At 40.4% G+C, this 24,133-nt stretch overlaps 1 protein-coding gene across 6 annotated transcripts in view; it reads right to left on the bottom strand.

The window, feature by feature from the left end:
- The window catches only part of FRMD3 (FERM domain containing 3), a 239,809-nt gene that overhangs the window by 174,642 nt on the left and 41,034 nt on the right, over window positions 1-24,133 (bottom strand). Inside the window, exons 1-3 of one of the 6 annotated variants that reach the window (XM_045022403.1) lie at window positions 15,002-15,479; window positions 9,228-9,303; window positions 7,706-7,747 (exon numbers count right to left, since the gene is read on the bottom strand). The exons of 2 other annotated variants lie outside the window; for them this stretch is intronic. The gene's annotated coding sequence lies outside the window, so the exon portion shown is untranslated. Of the gene's footprint in view, window positions 1-7,705; window positions 7,748-9,227; window positions 9,304-14,475; window positions 14,569-15,001; window positions 15,480-24,133 lie in introns of those variants that run through there. 3 more of the 6 variants (XM_045022405.1, XM_045022404.1, XM_045022408.1) reach the window with 3 other exon arrangements.

Raw genomic sequence — 24,133 nt, 5'->3', positions numbered from 1 at the left:
GACAATGGGCCCAAATTTGGTCACTTTAGTAGTATCTACATAGGAGCATGGCCTAGAAGTAAATGAGTGGCAAACCTGTGCCCAAAAAAGTACAGCTAATCTCTCCCCTTACCCACATGATTTTAAATATTTTTAAGGAATATGCATTAGGAATTCTTGAAAGACAGAGCAACAGCATTTCCCCACAAACTCATACTTCTAAAAGGACATCACCAAGACAGGAACTCTGTGAGGGCACCTATTGGGATTAAGACACACAGAGCTGTGTTGGGAAGTGTACACAAAACTAATCCACATTATGCCTGGCTGAAGCCAGATCAGTTTTAACAGAGAACAGATTCCTTCAAAAATGAAAAAACACAGATACTCCCTGCTTCTTGAGGAATGTTTATGTTTTCAGGTAGAAATACAAGAAAGCAGCCCTTCAGAACACTGAAAACAAAAATTGCCTGTAATTATTGCTAGAGCTTCACCATTAGGCTGCCAACAAGAGGGTGTCACCACCACCAAACAACTTTTCGCAAAAGCTTTTATAAACAGCAGGTGTTGCAAGACTCCATTTTACTGGTTAGTGTCACTCTAACACAACCCATCAGAATAGTCCCACATGAAAATCCACACTAAAAATGTAGTTCTCAGTGTTACAAAACATATGGCTAAACACCAGGTAAGCTGCTTTTTCAGATAAAAAAGTTCAACATCCATATTCTACTCTCTATTAGGACCTGGGGCAAACCCCACTGAAGTCAACTGAAAGACTCCCATAGACTACAATGGCCTTTGGACAAGGTCCTCACATATATGCAATAGCATTTAAGTAAAAAGCCTGAACACACAGGTGCAACTGAGTGCAAAATTCAGCTGATGCTTATCTTTAAAAGCTTTTTGTGTTTGGGACCTGAGAGACTCGGAGGAATAAACATGGGATACAACATTTTTATTTTTATTTTATTTACTACAAGATCACTAGGTTTAAATCCAGTCCAAGCTAACAGTAAACCAGGCCCAATGCCATGGTGATAGCTATTAATGGGCCGATGGTTGTTTCAGTCCAATTCCCAGTGAATAGGTGGAAACGGAATTACCCTTTTCATTAAGAGGACTTTTATACACATCAACCAAGCGAGATAAAGGTGTGTGTATGGTGGAGGTAAAAGAAACAGTACTTCCTACAGAATCAGCTCATCTCTCTCATCCCACAGCCCTGTAACGTAGCGTCTCAGGATATCTGTGCTGAAAAGATGTTTCACTTCTGTTTATTTCCAAGACTGAGTTATACCTCCCACACATTGGCTGATCAGCAGCTATATGCAGACTTCTGTAGGAGGCTTAATGTGACAGTAGTACAGTCTAAAAATGTCTGGTAAATTATTACTACTAAGCACACGAAAGGAGAGGCTTGACTAGAGGAAGCATTTTCCTGTGTTTTCATGGAGAATGAAGGAGAAAAAACACAATATAGTGTTTTTACTCATTAAGGAGTAACAGAGAAGAAGAGGGAACAAAATACTGTAAAGTAACTGTGCAATTGTTGAAATAATGAACAAGGTACAAAGCTTAATAGAAACTCTAGAATTGTTTACTGAAAATATTTCTAATCAGATATGTCCTTCAAGGTTCTCAACTCCACCAATAATCAGAGCTTTTTTCTAATCATGTGGAAAATACTTGAGCAAATTTGGGGCAAAATTTACATTTGTTCAGATGCCTAGCTGGTAAAAATCAGCATAGCACCACTGAAGTCAATTGGGGGATTTGGAAGTCATTGTTGGTAAAAATCTTCACTAGATTAATACATTTTACTCTGAATAAGGGACATGATTAAGGCTTCCTGCCTTGTAAATCATGTATTAAAAATAATATGTTTCGTGCCTTTCAATCCCAAATATTGCACCTTGTTTGTAAGCTACATATATAGAGTACCACCAAGGAGCAGACACACAGCATGCCACACAACAGGGAAGGGAAGGCAGGAGGGAAAATTTTCCACTAGGACTCCAGAGTAAACTCTTGTTCTTACTAAAAGTGCATAGGAATCCTTAATAGCTACACAAAGCAGAGAGAATCTCAAGTTTGAGATCTTTTGGGTGATCTTATACAAACTGCTCAAGACTCTATTTTTCTACCTCAGAAAGATAAAGGGCCGAGAGCAACCTATTTCAATTAAAGCCATGAAATGTACATGTTCAGTACATTACAAAGAAAAGATTAAAAATGGAACCTGACTGCTTCAAGCTGAGCAGCATTAATGCAGAAAACAAGTTTGACAGAATAAAAGCCTTTGTTGAGTTGGACCCCAGCAGAGAAATACAGAACGCAAGAATTTGGAACAACAGCCCTGACAAGCAACAGTACGTACACATTCTGCCTTTAAAAAAATGTAATTGACCAGAAAACGTATGAGTTTGTTAATCAAGTGGAAAAATGCATTACTGAAGAACATCACACACAAGCAGGATATTTTGCTTTTTCTCCTTTGTGCATACAAATACTGGAAGACAATCACTGCCCTAGGGAGCTTGCAATCTAGATGGATAAAGAGAGAGAGAGAAAGAGAAAGACCGGCACAGCATCACATAGTAGGCCAGTGGCAGAGGTGAGTATCTTGGTGTCCAGACTCCCAATTCAGTGCCCTGTTCACTAAGCCACACTGCCTGTTTTGTGCTGGTTGCTATATAAACCTGTATTGAGACAGTCACTCTCCTGAAGAGCTTACAGTTTTCTGCATAATGTCCTAGTGAATGTTCTGTGGCATGTTTGGTTTAAGAGGCACACAAGGTATTGGTACAGAGAGATTTTGCCCAACAGCTGCCTATACTGTTAAAATCATTACAGAGAATACAGGAGAGGTAGCTGCTTGTGAGTCTGTAGATTAGATTAGCATGATTCTCTTAGAATACATAGCACTTGCATGTTCACCTTCAAAAGAGCTGAAAGGAGTTAGGTGTCCAATGGGGCTTGACAGCTATTTCTAGATTCCTTTGAAAACTTCTAGCCTTAGGTGGCAACAAAGTCATCTGTTCTCCATATTTATGGACTGGGGGATATGGGAGGAAATGAGACGCATGGCAATGTACCCAAGAAGTCAGTGGCAGAGCCAGAATTATACCTCAGACTTCCTATTTCCCAGCCCTGCGTTCTGATTGCTACACCTTGCCTCTTTGAACATTTCAATGCCAGCCATGGAGAGGATGGAAATGCATTTAAATCAGAGCTAGCACTAAAAAGGTTACTTGGGAACAAAATCTTATCTTAAGATTAGTGCAAGAAAAGGTTGAGATAACTTGATCACAGTCTACGAGTACCTAAATGGGAAAGTGATTTCTGACAGACACCCCTTTAATCTAACAGAAGAGAGTTGAATCAGATCCAATGCTTGTAAGCTACAGCAAGATAGATTCAGACTGGAAACAAAGGTGCACATTAATAATAGTGAAAATGATCAATCATTGGAACAATTAACCTAAGGATATCGGGATTCTTCCATCAATTGAAGTTCTTAAATCAAGAGCCAATATTTTTCCAAAAGTATGATCTAGCTGACCCAGATGTTAGGGGTTTGGTGCAGATATTGGTGAGTGAGGTTTTTTGGCCTGTGTTATACAGATCAGGCCAGATGATCATAATGGCCTTTAAAATGTAGGAATCCATGAAACGCGTTAATTGGGGATCAGTTGCAGTTTTTCTCCAAGGCAGGCAGTCCATGCTGCAAATTACACCAAGGAATATTTGCTAATGGAAAGAGAGACATTTCCTCCCTAGTATTCAGGCTTAATGTAATTGGTATGTGGCCTTTGATGGATGGATCAGTAATAACTTGATACTGGACCCCCCCCCTTTTTAACAACATGCTTTTTCCAATGCATCCTGGATGAAACAAGAGTTGGTAAAAGCCAACCAGTCCCTTTATGGGGTCAATTACATTTAAATACTTTAAGAAAATGTTGTGGATGCAGATTTTATTGTTCCATCTTTTTGGAGAGAGGATTACATACTCTGAGAAAGACTGATAGGTTGTCTAATTTCAGCGTAGCTTCTGTAAAAATCAATGTACCCTATTCTTTTTGTAACTTCATACAGAAGTATTCCTTAATAAATCACAAGATCTATCCCTACAACTACTCTACTATAGAACTCATGAGACTACATTTCTTCTTCTCCAGTAGTAGAACAACACATCTTTGATCACAAAATTGTGCCAAATCAGGACAGTTGCCATTCCTGCACTGTCTCTAGCAGGTCCTATTCTTAGATTCATACCTAAAACAGAAATGGACTTGATCTCAGGAGAGATACTGATAGAACAGTAGCAGAAAAACTGATTGGAGCCACACTCGGTCAATAAATTGCCAATGAATAATTAAGCATGTCATATTAACACTATACATAGAAGCAATGAGTTTAAGGTTCAAAGGATTAAAACACTGTTCCTCAACAAGACTATCAGCTGAAAAAGAAAAATCCACACAGGGGAGAAGTTACTGTTATGTGCCTCCAGTCATAAGGCTGAATATTTGTCACCTACTACAAATATCAAGAGTTTCAATGGGGTGTACAATTAGGTTAAAGACAATTTAATGTCAAATGGCTCAATCTATTAAATAAACTTTAAAGTTCAATTTTATGTCAATTTGTGCTTTTATCCTGCTTGCTCTCTCTCCACACAGAACATCAACAGAAGGAATTTATTTTAATCGGGTATTTTTAATAAACTATAGTCTATCTGCTCAGATCAAGCTGGAGTATTGTTTATTGGGACCACTGCTGTCCTGAAATACACCCCTGAAATGAAGATGAATGCAGCTCCAAATCTGCGGCATTGTTACACAGCCCAGCCCAAGAAGCTCTTTTAGCCATGCAAAGTTTGCACACCCTTAAAATACAATAAGCTGGATATGACAATTCATGATAAATAGATCAACACTATCATACTTTTCAAATAAGTAAATAAAACCAATGACACTCAGAACACCAGCTGATTGAGAAAAACAATGTAACAAGTCTTTAAAGACACAAGGGAGCATAAACAAATGAGAGACTATTTTTAATACATTAAACTGATTACATTAAATTTAAAAAGGTTTCCATCCTTCACAGACTGCAGCTGCAGCTTCACTGCCAGGAAATCCTCTGCAATAAGCACAACAGTGTTAACCAATCTGAAGCCAACCACCACTAATGCTATAAGAAGCCGTTGACCTCAATTTAATGTTTGATTTACAGCAGATGTTTGACCAGAAGACAGTAGCAGAATTCACATTAGCAGCCTTCTTTACCAGGTTTTCCAAACAACTCTGTTAAACAAAGAATTAAATCCTGTTACTGGATTCTTTGAGGAAAGAAATGTGTTTTACAAGATAATACCTTATGCTCAATTGTTTGTGTGTGCCTGCCTGCACTGACCTGTACAGTAACTCCTCACTTAATGTCGTCCTGGCTAACATTGTTTCGTTGTTACTTGTTATGTCGTTGATCTATTAGAGAACATACTCATTTAAAGTTGAGCAATGTTTCCTTATAACGTTGTTTCGCCATGGGGGCTTGAAACCAGGGTGGGCCAGAAGTTCCCCTAACAGCTCCCCGCACCCCACCAGCACCTCCTGCTTACCAGCGGCCATGCAGATCAGCAACCCCCCTACCTCCCACCTGCAGCAATCAGCTGTTTTGCAGCATTCAGGCAGCTCTGGTGTGGCGGGGGGGGGGGACTGGGGAGGAGCAAGGATGCAGCATGCAGCCTCCTCCCTGCGCCTCCCACCCACAGCAATCAGCTGTTTCATGGCATTCAGGAGGCCGGGGGGTGGAGGAGAGGTGGGGAGACGCGAGGATGCGGCACACTCGGTGCAGGGGTGAGAAGAGGCAGGGCAGGGATGGGGACTTAAGGGAAGGGGTAGAGTGGGGAGTGGGCCTAAGACAGAGGAAGGGGTTGAGCACCCCCTGGCACTTTGGAAAGAACAGGAGCAGCCAGACGATCTACCCTCTTTCACCCCTCTGACTCCACCACGTTAACCAAGCTTCACAAAATTGTTTAAAACATATACTGTATATGTATATAATGTCTTTTGTCTGGCGGAAAAAAATTCCCCGGAACCTTACCCTCCTATTTACATTAATTCTTAAGTGAATCCAATTTCCCCATAACATCGTTTCACTTAAAGTTGCATTTTTCAAGAACATAACTACAACATTAAGCTTGGAGTTACTGTATGTCTCTATTGCTCCATTATACCAGGGTGATACTGTGTTTGAATCTATCCCTGGGCAGGAAGAAACCCATTGAAAACAAGCTGTCCAACTTCACTGGGTTCATCTGTGGAAATATCTTTGAAGAAATATATCGTAAGTGTCAAAACTAGAATTCCAGATCAATCGATAAGATTAAAAATACATCAAAACAGAAGCTCAAAATGTAATTAGATCAAAGAGGCATCTTCTTGTTTTCATTTATATTCACAGAGGGTGTTCCAAATGAGTATAATGTACAGAGCCCTGTATAAGTATGAAGGTAATGAATATTTATTTCTTGCAAACGTGAAAATGAAGCCTGTATGTATATAAGCCCTAAGGCATAAACAAAACCTCTGAGAAGCTCAGTTGCTTCCGAGTTCCCCGATGTGCACATTTAACAGACTCACAGAGAAGCAGGAATACATATGACTATAGCACACATTCTGGAACACTAAAAATACAGAAACTTCCAGAGGACTGGATGAGGTCTAGCCATGAAAAAGCAATGATAACATTACTGTCCATGAAAAACTGAAGTGCAGTAACTTATTTAAGTTGGAAAGAAGTCAACCTTTATCATCAACTATTTCTCAAAGGAATTTACCACAAAATAGAGAATTATCATACTGCTTCTTACTCTTGCACTGTTGCTGATAAAAGCCACACACAGTGAACTGTACCCACCGTTAGTACAAGTTTAATATGATAAACATCATATCAAGTACTAGGCAGAGAGCATCTGTCACAGTTACTGTACTGCTTAGTAAGTTACAATGTTTTATTTCTAAAATAAAGTGTGTAATAGGAAAGAGTAGCAAGTTAGAACATAGGGAAATTATGGGAATCCATGGAGTCCTCCCTGTTTGCAGCCCCTTACTTGGGCAAAACAGCGTATTATGAAGTCACTATGTTCATTTTTACATTACAACTGAGGGGAATTGTGTTTACTGTTTTTCTACTTTCTCCTCTCCATGTTCCCATTGTTCATACAAATGCCCGACAGCTGAATATTTTATGGGTTTTCTTAGCAACAGAGGTTATATTGTGGCACAAAGAAGCCAAGGGTAAAGTCTCACTGATTCCAATCATTATCACCATGGCATCAAGGGAGTTATCTTGATAACTCAGTATAAAAGCCGTCATGAGCGCTTCACATTATTCAACAGGGGTAGCCTAGATCCTTGGATTAAACATACAGAACTTGAAACATCCAGCCCAAAGAGCTGAAAACATAGGAGTTACAGGCCAGACGCAACTAACTGTGGTTCCACTTGCATTTGGGTTGCATTCATTTTTCTAGCATTTAAAGACTATGGAGACTTTCTTGCTCGGCCTACTGGAGCCACTAAACAAGCCAAAAGGATAAGCCTCTGCTGAGCCTGGTTTTGTGTTTTAAATTAAATAATTAACACTATAGTCAGCCGCAGCTAGGGAGAACTCTGCTGTCATGCTACTTAAATCCCTCAGAATTTTAGCTTACCGTTTAGTCTGCTGGACTGCTTTCAAAAACTGCTATATTAACCTGCAAGGAAGCATGGAGAGATAAAGGTCACAAGATGGAAGCAATTTTCTAGAAGTGACTTAGGGCTTGTCTACACTTCATATGCTTTGCTAGAATAGCTATACTAGTAAAGCCTTCTAATGGAGAAACAGATTATACCAACAAAAGAATTCTTTTGGAGGCAAAAAACACATCCTTAAACGACAAATGCTATACCAGCAAAAGGATTATTTTCCTAGTAGAACCACATTTATATTAAGGTTTTTACTGGCATAGCTATGTCAGCCAGGTGGTGTGACTTTTTCATGCTCCTAATCATCCTAGCTATGCTGGCCAAAACTCTGTAATGTGGACTAAGCCACTACTAAAAACTGGATTTGGAGAAATAGGTCATTGTGCATGATACCACAGTCACAGAACTAAAAGACCAGAAAAGCTACAGATTGCTAGATCACACAAGAGAACATGGCTAAAATCTGTCAGAGCAGTGACAATACCAAAGAACAAACTGATACTTTTATTTAGTTAAGTAAGTTACAGCTCTGTTTCCCTAGAACACTGATGAACCACTGTTTGAATTCACTAAGGAGAACCCTGCAAGCAATTCAGAATCCACTGCTTCACTGTAACCTATTAGTTACTTCAAAATCAATCCCTACGAGGAGCTTGGTCCTCAGAGGAGCTTGGAAAACTGCTGCAGTGGAGATTGGTTCTGATTACTGCAGAATTTGAGTTTTAATTTAAAAAGTTTCTAGCCTTATCCTTGCAAAGATTCCTTTCAGACTGTGATCAGATATTGATACTTCCTGAGCCTGCAGATAGAAACTTAGGGTACGTCCATACTTACGGCCGGGTCGACGGGTAGCGTTCGACTTCTCTAATCTAGACGCGATAGTTCGAACTCCGAACGCGCTCCCGTCGACTCCGGAACTCCACCACCGCGAACGGCGGTGGCAGAGTCGACGGGGGAGCCACGGACTTCGATCCCGGGGCGTCTGGACAGGTAAGAAGTTCGAACTAAGGTAGTTCGACTTCAGCTATGCTATTTGCGTAGCTGAAGTCGCGTACCTTAGTTCGATCCCCCACCCTAGTGTAGACCAGGCCTCAGAGGCTGATGGCCCCACTCATCTCAACCATTTTACCTCTGAAGATTAAAAAACAATCTAGCAAACAAGTTTTCCAAAAGGGAGACTTGACCTACATTTGCATGTGTCATTGTAACAATTGTGCTAACAGATCTAGCAAAAATACAAGTAAAGGGCGTAGATGTCTAACAAGACATTTGCGTGTGCAAGTCCCTAAATGGTGTATAGCAGCAATTACACCCGCAAATGTAGACCCGCTTTAGCACAAGGGCATGAGCCATCACATTTTGAAAATGTGACCCTAAATAAATATTAACTATTTTGTATCTGATCATAAAGTAGAACCATCTAGCTATTATATCATAGGTATTGTTTAAAGAGACCCCCTAATATGACCCTTTCGACCCAGATTATACCTCTGAACTTGCATGATAAGTGAAGTCAGAAAAGGGTTCCATTTGGCTCTTCCATACCATACTAGAACAACACCATCTGGAATATAGAGATAATATTTATGTTTTCCAGTTCCCAAAGAAGGTCAGAATAGTCTTAGAACATAAAAATGTTAACTTAGTCTCTTGAGAAAGCGTTTCCTGCTGGGCTAGATATAGACAAAAGAAGATTTGTTTTCAGTTAAACAGGCTCCAATGAGGATGATTTCTGTGCATTGCAATGAATGAACTCAGTTCCCAGACACTTAATCGTGTCACAGTAAATTTAGGTCTGACTTTGTGGAGTTTTCTGTACATAATTCCTCATGCAAAAATGTGCATATTTTGGATTTCAATTGGTCATTTCAAATGTGCAGTTATAGCAACTGCTCTTAGAAATTGAGACAGCGCCCTTTTACAGAGGCAAATTCTTAAAAGGCAGGCCCCTTTGTTCCATCTCTGACTCTCAGAGCATACACACTGAATGTTCTTTAAAAGGATGATATGTTTACGTAGTCCGCAGGAACACTTCTTATTTATAGGGCAAGTATTCAGCCAAACTAAGGCCACACAAGAAGGTTGAACATCTCTTGCCTTGTTCCCCTTTCAGTTCCCAGTTTATCATTAGACTATGCAAGAGGGTGTTCATGATGACCACGCCATGTTCTACGCATTTGCTCAGAAGGAGGATGCCGTTGGAGTTAGCCTTTCCTACTCCCTTTCCGATTGCCATTCCAGAGATCTGACTCCCACCCGACTCTAGCATTAATCTCAGAGGAGAATGATCTTGTCCTCCTTGGGAGTGTTGGTCAAGACTCTGTCAAGATCTGTATAGAACTGTTCCTTGATATCCTCAATAGGATCAAGCATTGAGGCATACGCACTGACGACAGCAGCAGACTGGTTGTTGCTGAGCTCAAGACAAAGAGTCATAAGACGTTCATTGATTCCTACAGGAAATTCTGTAAAGTGACTGACAAATGTATTCCTAATTGCAAAACTCACACCATGAATGCACCCGTCCTCTGCAGATTTTCCTTTCCAGAAAAAGGTGTATCCCCTACCTTCTCTCAGGTGACCTTCATCTGGGTGCCTTGTCTCACTCAGGGCAGCGACGGCAATGTTATAGCTCGCAAGTTCCCTGGTGATGCTAGCAGTTCTTCTTTCCAGCTGTACATTATCTTTGTTATCCATCAGGGTGCGAACGTTCCACATAGCAAAAGTCACTAGTTTTTTAAAGCTTCAATTGCAGGAAGAGTGATCCCACTAGATGCGGTAATCCAGCCAGGAGTGTATGAGACAGCCTAGGTTTAGGGCACCCTTTCTACCCCTCTCCCCATGCGGGATGAGCAGAGGGGATCCTAAAGAGGACTGCTTAGTCGCAATAGTAGCAGTAGCTGTTCTATCGAGGGTTGTTAGAGCGCAAACCAACGCTGTATGCCAACTGGAAGTTTGTAATCACAGCTTTCAAACAATACTCAGCATTAATCTCTAACTCTAGGAGTTCATGATATCAGCTAAAATTATGTTGGAATAGCACTGGGGAAAATGCAAGACATTAGTCAAATTAACTGATTTTAAAGCAGGGGTGTCATCTAATTTATTACATTACTTTTCTTAGTGCTTTTGTTACTGAATATTAACCATGTAAATCTTCTCAGCGGTTTTCAGGTATGTAAAGAAATGATATAATTGCAGCTGAGATAAATATTATCTCCCAGCAAATTCTGAAAAGCCATTTGAGTCCCATGCTGCTGTTTTCAGCAGCATAAGCATGTCCTATTCCCCCAATCAAAAGGAACAACTGTCCAGAGGAGTTAAATGGAGAAAAGATTGGAATTGGGGTGAGGTGTGGAGCGAAAAAAAGAAATTGGATATGCTCCACTGACATTTTCTGGCAAGTTGTAGCTCCTCTTGATTGTGGGAACAGGAAATGCTAATGATGTTGGCAGCAGAGTGGGACTCAAACGAACAGTCTCTCAGACTTAGTTGAGAGATGGAATCACAGAGAGAGGACAAATGGGAGGGCTGCTCTGATCATCGTAATGTTTTTATTAGAGCTGTTGATTAATCACAATTAACTCATGTGATTAACTCAAAAAAATTAATCGAGATTAATTGCCATTTTAATTGCACTGTTAAACAATAGAATACCAACTGAAATTTATTAAATATTTTGGATTTTTTCTACATTTTCAAATATATTGATTTCAATTACAACACAGAATAGAGTGTACAATGCTCACTTATTTTTACAGAGCAAATATTTATAATAAAAATATAAAGTATGAGGTGAATTGAAAAATACTATTTCAAGTACCATAGTGCAATCTCTTTATCATGAAAACACAACTTAAAAATGCAGATTTTTTTGGTTACATAACTGTACTCAAAAACAAAACAATGTAAAATTTCAGAGCCTACAAGCCCACTCAGTCCTACTTCTTGTGCAGCCAATCGCTAAGAGAAGCAAGTTTGTTTACATTTACACAAAATAATGCTGCCCGCTTCTTGTTTACAGTGTCACCTGAAAGTGAGAACAGAGGTTCGCTTGACACTTTTGTAGCTGGCATTGCAAGGTATTTACGTGCCAGATATGCTCCTTGCAATGCCAGCTACAAATTAAAAAATGCTGTCCATCTATCAAAGAAGATTCAAGTACAAGCAAATATTAATGTAGTATGAATATATTTTTTGTTTTATGTATCTATACATTTCTAATGCATTCATTACTGTGGTATATAGGTACCATTTATAGATTAACATTAGCCTTTGACTCCTTATAATATGGCCCTCTGTGTCCCTCATCTAGTCATTTTCATTTATATTTAGAGAGAGAGAGAGAGAGAGAGAGAGAGAGAGAAAATGTACATATACACAATTATTTCCATGGTCAATATTTGTTTTTTCTTGCTTCTCTCCCAAAATACCATGTTATTTATTCATCATGCAGTCAGATGGCTCAAGTGCCTCCTTACTGTTTGTGACTATAGTAAATATTTATTTTTAAAAAGTGTCCCAACCTCTTAAGTAAACTGATTGAGAAGAGTGTAATAACTATTTCAACTGTTATCTCCCCCATGGATATAAACAGTCACCACCCAATGATCTGAAGTTCAACCACAACAACATGCATACTCTCTAGCAGACGTTATTAACCACCTATACTCAGCTAAGGAAAAGTGAAAAATGCCTCAAGGGGAATAAAGGTTCAGTGAGATTAGTACCTTCTTTAGAAAATAATTATACAGCAGATGCTGTAATTTGCTAACATGTGACTTGGGTGCAATTCAGCTAGTCCCATTTCTGGTTCTCCATATTCTATATTTTATTATAGTCTGACTAATACATTTCAAAATTCCTGACCAGCGATGGACTATATATGTACAGTAAAATCATGTCAGACAGGTGCAAGAAAACAGAGTATTCAGTTCCTTTGCATCAAAACTCAACAACCATACTCCTATTTCTCTTCTAAATGTTATGTCAGAGTTGGCAGGGAATAAATAACAGTACCATATTGCTCTTGTAGGATCTAATTCTAAGAGGTGCTGGCACCTGTAACTCTCACCAATTCCAATGGGTCAGTGTGTGCTCAGCAGCCCTCAGGATCTGGTCCATATAGATGGGCCATCCAAAGAATTCAAAAAGCTTTAGAAGCACAACAACAAAATATTTCCGGGCTAACTGGCCAGACTTGCTGTTCATTTGACTCCCACACTACCAGTCAACAGAAACTGAATTGCTGGAATAAGAAAAATCCATATTAAGGGGAAAGCAGTCCTTACATTAAGAGCAAATAGCATTGCCAGCTTTGGTTGGATGAATTCCTGGAGGTTTCATCACATGACATTTTCTTTAATTAAAGATTAATCTTTAATTCCTAGAGACTCTTAGACAATCCTGGAGGGTTGGCAACCCTAATAGCAAATGATCTCCAAAACATTCCTGTATCCATCCCTACCATAGCAGTCATAATCCCCAATCAATCCAATGCTAGGAGGCTTGAGGACATAACAAGTGAAAGTTCTGTCAACAGAAAGCTGGTTGAAAAGGGATGTGGGAGAACACACTAGAAGAGCAGCAGATTTCCCTTGCAAGGTGTCTAAATTATGTCAAAATAAATGCAGAAGCTGTCACTAATGGGATCCTCTCTCAAGGAAATCAATTAATAGCATAAAATTCATAGTTCACAATGCATATGATATCCAATAAGAAAAAAACCCTAATGTTGTGACTGAAGCTAATAAAAAAAACAAGGAAATTCACTATCAAAGATAAGTTCCGGTATTTGTGCCCACTACGTGACTATTTTTAAAGAGTTGTGACTGTTGTGCATAAGTATTGGGAATCAATTCCCTAAGAAGTTCTTTATGATTATAACTTCTATCACAGCCATAACATTCTATTAGTATTTAGAGTGTCTAGATTTCCTTTAGTTTAGTGTTAAATTAGATCAAATAATTACGTTGGGTTTTTTTTGTTCCAGTTAGACTGGGGCTTGGGTTTGGGTTTTTTTGGGAAACCAAAACTTGGCTTTATATTTCCAAGGTTACAAGACAAGTCAATGGTAAAGCTGGAAGAGAACCCAGGCATTTTCGGCTGCCAATCTTCTGATATAAGCCCTACATAATTTGCCAAACTCGGAAGTACTACAAGCCTAGGAGATTTAAAAGACATTTCTACATGAAAACGGAAAAAGGACCCCATTGTCACAGCCACAGGTCTAGTTGTACCTCTGTCCCCTTTCTAGTCTCTGAATGCACCCCTCAGGTGTCAGGCCTCATGCCTTTACCTATCCTGGGGTGGAATTCCATAATTCTCCCTCTTTTATACCAGGCCCTGGGCTACAGTATCTGGTACAGCAATCATGCTTACCCAGCAGGTCTGACTGAGTTTGGACACCTGCAGTTCTTCCCTTCAGGAGTCTGTGACCAGTGGTACTCAGTGACCATTCAGCCTTCTTAAGCCAAAAGTATTATTTATTTTAACAATAGGAACAAAGCATTAAGAGGAAAAAGGACCTTAAAAACAACACAGTCTACACAAGTTTATCTTACTTAGAGCTTACCATCCTCTGGTGGTAACCTATACCAGCCTAACTTTTTCAGACACCTTCTGTAAGTGCCTGCATCTCAGCTTGGTTGCCTCAAATAACCTCCTTGAAAACTCGCCCCTCTCTTGAGCTAGAGTCCCTTATTAAACTGCTTAGGCCTTTTAATCTGTCACTTACATAGGTCTTGTCCTGTAATGGCACTGTTTCTCAACAACCCCTTAGTATTTGCTCAGAAGTGGCTTATCTTGAGCCATTCTGTTTTCCTTCTGACTTGTTTTTCTTTACAGTCCTCTGTTGAGTTAAACCAATGCATTTGTATAGTAAACATCCCAATTCCTAAGTCAACATACAGAATTCATAAATTACAGAGCAGTTCCAGTTCAAAAAGAGAATATATTGAACTGTTTTGATTAAAGAGTCTGGGAATGATTGTACTCCTAATAAAATCTCATATTTGAGCACCATGTGTTCAATATTCACTGTCAAAAAGCAGATGCTGCATCTGATCATTGTAAAAGGGACCTTTACTTACTCTCCAAAAACTGAGTATGGATACCATGTAGGTGATATCAAATGACAAAGAATTATAGAAGATAAAAGCTATCAGAAGACTATTACGTGAGTACAATTTAGCTGATTTTACAGCTAGTAGCTCCATTAAAGGAGAACTGACACAGCAGACTAAAAGTTTGTCTACACTTACTGCGGATTGACGAGCGGTGATCGATGCACTGGCAGTCAATTTAGCGGGTCTAGTGAAGACCTGCTAAATCGACCGCAGATCGCTCTCCCGTCGACTTCTGTACTCCACCAGATTGATAAGAGTAGGGGGAGTCAACGGGAGACCATCTCCCATGGACATCGCATAGTGTGGACCCCACGATAAGTAGATCTAAGCTACATCGATTTGAGTTACGCTATTTAAGTCAACGTACAGTAACTCAAATTACATAGCTTAGATCAAATTTCCCCTGTAATGTAGACAAGGCCTAAATAAGCAAAAAACAAAAAACAAAAAAAAAACTCTGAAAGAGAGATATTTGCATTTGCAAAAAGTCAGAATTGTCTGGCTAGGTTCAGATCAAGTTCTGAAACTGAGCCAGGTCTCTTGTTGGATTCCGAAACTGAGCCAGACACTGCAACACCTCATGCAATTACATTTAAAAGCGGGTACTATGGAGGGAAGTGAGCTAAAAGGCAAAGTAAGGCATGTGGAACTTTGAATATGTAAGAATTGTCACCATAGAAGCCATTCCACACAATGTGTGGGAACAGACAAAAGTGCAGAATATTGAAGGATTTATTGACAGTGAAAATGAGAGACTTTGCTGGGGATAGTGACACAGCTGAATGTAAGCAATTCCTGGTATGCAGTCTAGATACTATTATTAACTAAATATGTTTACATTTCAGCTAGATCCAGCAGCACAGGCCAATTTAAATTTAGCAGAAACTGTTAATATTAAGCAGGGGAAACAAACAGAGCTGCACTGGGGTCAGATTGTCGGATCTAGCCCCTGTATTCCAATAGAGGACTAATTTTTTCTTTAACAGCTCCACACTTTTGGTCAATTTGGACCATATGTATCTTCCTTGAAAATACATCAATTTATTGCAAGGATCCAGGTACCACTGTGAAAAACAATGTAAGCATGCAAGAAGCACAGTTATACATACACACACACACAACATATGTGAGACTCTGACTTGTACTGGGTATACTTGAATACATATGGAATATATGCTCATAGAAACCTGCACAGATCTGAAACCTGAGAAATTTCTATTAACACATTTTCATTACCAAATGCCACAGGAAAATATATTAGCATGCTTAAGGAATTATACCTGCTAATGGAAAATCTGTCCGGGAATAAACAACCACCATCTGAGTTAAGTCAGACACAGGCAAAGATAAATGACCAGTTTGCCCACGTGTTCACATGAAGTAACATTATTTACTTATTCCCAATAATAATTTTATTTATAAAATCCTGAGTGTTCCTCCCCAAAGTAGTGCGGGAAGGAGGGAACATTGTGAAATTTAAAATATAGTTCAAAACAATCATTACTCATGATAGTCCAAAATAGCACAGCTCTAAAATATCAAAATATTGTGATCATTGACTCAAAAAAAAAATCTTAAAGAGGCCTAGCATATATACCATAGCTGAAGTAATGACACGTGCTTTTAAATGAACAAACACCGCAAGTATGTAGGGCCAAAATTAGAAAGTGCCAAGACACAAAGTGAGATCAAACTAGCTAGAGACATAAAGGGTAATAAGAAAACATTCTACTAATACATTAGAAGCAAGAGGAAGACCAAGGACAGGGGAGGCCCATTATTCAATGAGCGGGGAGAAACAATAACAGAAAATGTGGAAATGGCAGAGATGCTTTATGACTTCGTTTTGATTTTCACCAAGAAGGTTGGGGGTGATTGGAAGTCTAACATAGTGAATCATGTCAGTGAAAATGAGGTAGGATCAGAGGCTAAAATAGGGATAGAACAAGTTAAAAGTTACTAAGGGCTTGTCAACACTTACTAGGGGATTGACGAGCAGCAATCGAGGCATTGGCAGTCGATTTAGCGGGTCTAGTGAAGACCCGCTAAATTGACTGCAGATTGCTCTCCCGTTGGCTCCTGTACTCCACCAGATCAAGAAGAGTAAGGGGAGTTGATGGGAGAGCCTCTCCCATCGACATCACGTAGTGTGGACCCCACGGTAAGTAGATCTAAGCTACATCAATTTGAGTTATGCTAGTCACGTAACTCAAAATTATGTAGCTTAGATCAACTTTTCCCTTTAGTGTAGACAAGGCCTTAGACAAGTTAGATGTCTTCAAGTCACCAGGGCCTGATGAAATGCATCCTAGAATACTCAAGGAGCTGACTGAGGAGATATCTGAGCCATTAGCTATTATCTTTGAAAAGTCATGAAAGACGGGAGAGATTCCAGAAGACTGGAAAAGGGCAAAGAGAGTGCCAATCTATAAAAAGGATATAAGAACAACCTGGGGAATTACAGACCAGTCAGCTTAACTTCAGTACCGGGAAAGATAATGGAGCAAATAATTAAGCAATCAATTTGCAAACATTTAGACGATAATAAGGTGATAAGTAAGAGTCAGCATGGATTTGTCAAGAACAAATCGTGTCAAACCAACCTGATAGCTTTCTTCAGCAAGGTAACACGCCTTGTGGATGAGAAGGTGGGGGGTGGGGAGCAGTAGACATGGTATATCTTGACTTTAGTAAAGCTTTTGATACTGTCTCGCATGACCTTCTCATAAACAAACTAGGGAAATGCAACCTACATGGAGCTACTATAAGGTGGGTGCATAACTGGTTGGAAAACCATTCCCAGAGAGTAGTTATCAGTGGTTCATAGTCATGCTGGAAGGACATAACGAGTGGGGTCCCAAAAGGATCAGATCTGGGTTGGATTCTGGTCAATATCTTCATCAATGATTTAGATAATGGCATAGAGAGTACACTTATAAAATTTGTGAACAATACCAAGCTGGGAGGCGTTGCAAGTGCTTTGGAGGATAGGATTAAAATTCAAAATGGTCTGAACAAACTGGAGAAATGTTCTGAAGTAAATAGAATGAAATTAAATAAGGACAAATGCAAAGTAATCCACTTAGGAAGGAACAATCAGTTGCACACATACAAAATGGGAAATGACAGCCTAGGAAGGAGTACTGTGGAAAGGGATCTGGGGGCCATAGTGGACCACAAGCTAAATACGAGTCAGTGTAACACTGTTGCAAAAAAAGCAAACAGCATTCTGGGATGTATTAGCAAGAGTGTTGTAAGCAAGACATGAGAAGTAATTCTTCTGCTCTGGCCTCAACTTGAATATTGTGTCCAGTTCTGGGCACATTTCAGGAAAGATGTGGACAAATTGGAGAAAGTGCAGAGAAGAGCAACAAAAATGACTAAAGGTCTAGAAAACATGACCTATGAGGGAAGATTGAAAAAATTGGGTTTGTTTAGTCTGGAAAAGAAAAGACTGAGAGGGGATATGTTAACAGTTTTCAAGTACATAAAAGATTGTTACAAGGCAGAAGGAGAAAAATTGTTCTTCTTAACCTCTGAGGATCGTACAAGAAGATATGACCTTCAAATGCAGCAAGGGAGATTCAGGTTGGACATTAGGAAAAACTGAAGTTTATCATTGATGTGCATCTATTGCTACAGTCTGTTCCCTCAATCTCAGGGAAATTTTATTCTGTGAAAGTCAGCATCAGGTCTTTGTATCATACAGAAGGTTAACTTGCAATCATATGCATACAGAAGGAAATAAAAGACCAACTGCAATATCACCAGCTAGTGAAAGCACAGACAGAATCAGTGACAAACACTGGAATCTGAATCTCTCCTCCAGTCTAGACATTTACACACACATCTCCATCAGCACTTCAGTTACCTATAATCCTCTAGGATCTTCATGAACTATAGTGATTTCAAGAAACCAACAGAACAGTCTTGAAGGAAGTGGGTCAGATTCTCCCTGTTCAGAGTTCAGTGGGAGTGGCCAAGGAATAAAGGACTGAAATGTCCCAATATTTTATACTGAAGGGAACTGCTTAAGACCTTGTGTGTCCACTTCAACTGCAGCAGCAATTTTCAACAAACTGGGACATATGCTGGTGTTGCTGGGCAGAAATACGAAAACAGACATGCACTCAGCCACCTAAAGAAAGGCACAGCTGGTTTAAGCTTCAACTGTGCTGACCTCAAGCTTGGCACAGCTTCAGGATGGGGAGGCAAAGTTGGTCCTAACCCAGCTTTCTACTGGGATGCTAGGATATGTTAGAGCAGCCACAGCTGAAATGGTCCCCTAGAAACTATTCTGCAGGCCTAGGATCTCAGGAATGCAGTGCATTTCAGCCCCGACCCCTCCCAACTCCATCATGCACATTCACTGTGGTGTAAGGCCAACTACATCAGCTTTACACAACTGGGGTATTCCCCTACCATCTGGAGACGTCTCAAGAATGCCATAATAGGGCAGCTGAAGACCATTTGTGCCACTGGAGCGACACTAGGATGATTAACCTCGCACTTTGAACTAAAGATCATTGCACAGGGAGTGGATATACCAGGAAGGAAAATCTTGCATACCCACATCCATGGACATGGAGGGCCCTGGATGCAGCAGAGCCATTCTGCTTCTGACACGCTGTGATCCTCTTCAGGGGAGAGCAGTTGAAGGAAGGTAAAGGCCAGTAAAAGGCTATATGGTTAGATGCCAGAGTGATGGGGGGACCTTCTTAAAAAAAAAAAACCACGCACACATGCACACACCAAAAACCCAGGTAGCTAGGTGGATCCACAAGCCATTTCCGACACCTGTGGAAAAGGGATGCATGGGCTGTAATATGAAGCTGCTTTAGGAGCCACAGAGTGGCTCAGTTCTGCTCCACAGCCTGGGGAGAAGGATTCTGTTTTGCCCACATACTCTGCTGGAATCCCCTGCACCAAACCTCTTTCTTGGGAGGTCTGAGCAAAACATTTATATTAATGTTTGTATTCTGATGGCTTAACCTAATCAACAATACTACAATAACACTATTATTACACAACATTTAACCAACCCCTGCTTCACTTCTTAGGCCATGCCTACACTTAAAATTTCACAGCTCCCTGCTGGAGCCAGGAAATTGACAAGAAAAGTCGGTAGGCTCCCTGCTGTGAACGCTGTGCCCAGCTCAGAGCTTGGGCTGTCATCCTGAGGCAGGTGGGGGGCTCCCCGCTCCAAGCCAGGCAGCTGCCGGTTCCCTGTTCTGAGTCGGGCGGCCGCCCAAGGTCGGAGTTGGGAGCCCAGCCGGCAACAGGACTCCCTGCAGGGAGCCTCCAGAACCTGCCCAGCTGATAGCAGGGAGCTTTTTAAGTGACCCGTTCAGTCCACACACACACACACACACACACTCTTTGAGAGCAAACTTCCTCCTTTCCCAGGTAGCAATGCAAAGTATGGGGGAACTGAGGCACATACAAGTCATAAAAAGAACAGGAGTACTTGAGGCAACTTAGAAACTAGTCAACTGTCTGAAATGGGCCATCTTGATCATCACTTCAAAAGTTTTTCTCCCCTGCTGATAATAGCATCTCTTAATTAATTAGCCTCTTACAGTTGGTATGGCTATTTCCACCTTTTCATGTTCTCTGTATGTATAAATATCTTCTTACTGTATGTTCCATTCTATGCATCCGATCAAGTGGGCTGTAGCCCACGAAAGCTTATGCTCAGATAAATTTGTTAGTCTCTAAGGAGCCACAAGTACTCCTGTTCCTTTTTGCTGATACAGACTAACACGGCTGCTACTCTGAAACCTAACAAATTTATTTGAGCATAAGCTTTCGTGGGCTACAGCCCACTTCATCAGATGCACACAGTGGAAAATACAATAGGAAGATATACACACAGAGAACATGAAACAATGGGTATTACCATACACACTAACGAGAGTGATCAGTTAAGGTTAGCTATTACCAGCAGGAGAGAAAAAAAACTTGTTGTAGTGGTAATACAAGTCATAAAAATTTCCCACTTCATCACAACATGTCTCAGATAATATATTTAGTCTAACTGGACATCTACCTATATTTGTAGAAAATTAAATTTCAGAGTTGATTGACACACTGAAAGGATTTCTGCATCATGAAGCGAGGAACACTCAATCTCTTAGGAAAACTAGGTGGGCAGTGATAGCAGCGGGTGTTAAATCTGTAAATACCATTCTTGTCTGAGCTCTAAAACATTATCAATACAGGGATGTCTACAGTAACAGGACTGGACAGAATATTCCAACTTTCCAAAATTTAGTTGTGTTTGTTAACTGTACAGCAGATTTGTAGAGTATTTTAAAAAGAAAATATGAAGTAGTTTCTACAAGAACAGATAATTGTCTAAGTTTAACTTTGACATATTGCAATGGAAAACAAAATAAGCAAGCACCTGGTTTGTTGTTTGTTTGTTACAGCCTCTCCCCTTATGTATGTGATTTTGAGTTTAAGTCAAGTAAAATTTATGACAAAGTGAGAACATTACCTATAATCAACATGTCTTTTATATATTCTGAACCACATTGATTTCTGCAATCATGGAGAAAGGGGTTGTACACCTCTACCCTGATATAATGCGGTCCTGTATAACACAAATTTGGATATAACGCCATAAAGCAGCGCTCCGGGGGACGGGGCTGCTTTACCTCGTTATATCCAAATTCGTGTTACCGCAAGCGGTTCTCCTCTGCGCTTGCGTGACTTGCTGTGGCCCGCCCCCTGGCTCCCCCGCCCCAGCTCACCTCCATTCCACCTCCTCCCACGAGTGCGCAGCAGCTCCGCTTCTCCCCCCTCCCTCCCAGGCTTGCCGCACCAATCAGCCTCCGCTCCGCCACCTCCTCCTCCTTCCCCCAGGAGCACACCGCTCAGCTCCGCTTCTCCTCCCTACCTCCCAGGCTTTCCGTGCCAAACAGCTGATTGGCATGGCAAGCCTGGGAGGGAGGAGGGAGAAGCGGAGCATCGGGGCACCCGTGGGAGGAGGGGGAATGGAGGTGAGCTGGGGCAGGGGGGCCCGAGGAGGGCCACAGCAAGTAATGGGGGGCGCAGAGGAACCGCTCCTCACTCCAGCTCATCTCTGCCTCCTCCCCTGAGCGTGTCGCCGCCTCTCTGCTTCTCCCCCTCCCTCCACGCTTGCCGGCGAAACAGCTGATTGGCGTGGCAAGCCTGGAAGGGAGGGAGAAGCGGAGCGGCGGCAGCGCGCTCAGGGAGGAGGTAGAGCGGAGGTGAGCTGGGGTGGGGAGCGGTTCCTCTCCCTACCCCGATGTAACGCGTTATATCCGGGTAGAGGTGTATTTGCATTTCTGGGAGGATCTCATTGACTTTGAGGGGCTTTGGATCAGACCCTGAGAAAAGCAGCGCTTTTTCCATGATATCTGTAAATTAGATAAAGAATCCTTGGGCTTCTCAAACATTTAACACCTTGATACATCCTCTCCTGCTGCTGAAATATTTAGCATTGCAGATTAGTTTTAGGAAATCCCAAATGCCATCAACTAATACGTTAGAGAGACGAAGTAGGTGAGGAGAGAGACAACAGAAGTTGGTCCAATAAAAGATATTACCTCACTCAACTTGTCTCTCTAAAATACTGGGACTGACACAGCTATAACACCACCGCATATCACTAATAGGTTGACACTGCACACATCTGAATCTAAATGAAACTCATTTGTGTCAGCTTTTTCCTATTATTTATGGGAAGCCCCAAGGCTGATCCAACTTATGTGCTGCTTCCTATTACCTTTAGGAAGCAGAGATGAGCTTTAGAGCAGTGCACTTTGGCCATACCCCAACATGCCTCCAAACCTACCCCAGTGGGAGCAGAACCAGTAGGGAGCTATTACACCAGTTCTACACCAATCAGGGACTATTCTTTAGGGATTGTTTTCACTAACTTTAAAACCTTAGCATATCTGAGAATCAAGCTCACTATATTTATTTTATATTATGCATTCTGACCGGACTACATCCTCTCATACGACCTAAATATACTGAAATAATTTTAAAAATAAAATGTAACTGAAGATGTGTTTATTTACATTTTCCAAGTCTGGTACTCAAGGATAGCACTAAAAAGAATATTTATATACACTTTATATTCATTTCTGAGATCATCAGTCACTGCATAGCACAGAATAATTTATGAATAATAGAATAAGCATACAACCAATTCTTTTTTACATTTTTGGTCTCCAGGAATTCAGAATCCTTTCAGTTAGTAACATTCTCCTCCTTCCCACAGTCCTTAATCACACTAAACAATCCTTTAAAAACCAACTGTGAAAAATTCATTAAAAAGTATTTAAGCTCTTCAGCTCATTAAGTTTTTAACAGCGGACACTTTCCAAATTATACCAAAAGTATTAGTTTCTCTTGTAGATCCCAGACTGTCACTCGTTCCCTCACACCAGGAGCTTGTTACCTGGTCTAATTTTGGAAATTAGAAGTTTTATTTTACAAACAAGTTTTCCACATACATTGTGATTTTTCTTATCTCCACACACACACACACACACACACACTCTCTCTCTCTCTCTCCCCCCCTCCCTCCAGGATACATCTATAGACTCTGTTCAACTGTAACATTCATCGGCGTTGACATCCTGCTGCAATGTTCCCTACAGGATAGTTCAAATCAACCACTAAGCCAACAAGCTAAGTAGCAGCCAATCATCATGTCTTCATTTTCCCCCACTCAAGCAAATATGCACAGTTTTGCCCTAGGCATCCATAAATGTGAATATTGTCCAATCCAAACATTAAGAATCATTTTGTGACCTTTACATGCAAAATATTTGAGCTCTCCCTCTTCCTACAGTTTCATCAGAACTTTAACAAAGGCATCAGTAGAGTTCCTATAGTTAAGTTATTTAAAGAATATAGTTAGAGTTATATTTTTCAGTTCAAGCAGGCTTCAAAATTCCTTTAAGCATGAAAAACCATTGATCATATTAAGTTACACTACTTTCTCATAAGTTACTGTCTATTTTCTGGAAAATTACAAGTCCATTTAGTAGCTCAAAAGAACTAAAACAGGTCCTTTATTAAATGTTATAGCTAGGATCCAACTTGATCAGAGTCCTCTAATCTACAAATGGCTTTGTTTAAACATTTCTAACTTCAGGCATATTTAGATCTCAAAAAGTAAACACAGACAAAGAGGCTAGTTTAAAAAACAAGTCTGCATTCCCCATTAAAAAAACAAACTAAAGAAGATAAAAATTTTGCCACATACCAAAGAGCTTGTCTACACTG

Source organism: Mauremys mutica, chromosome 6 (genome assembly GCF_020497125.1).
Source record: "Mauremys mutica isolate MM-2020 ecotype Southern chromosome 6, ASM2049712v1, whole genome shotgun sequence".
NCBI classification, from domain to species: domain Eukaryota; kingdom Metazoa; phylum Chordata; order Testudines; family Geoemydidae; genus Mauremys; species Mauremys mutica.
The sequence above is the reverse complement of the archived record's forward strand: the minus strand, read 5'-3'. Positions and strand labels throughout refer to the sequence as shown.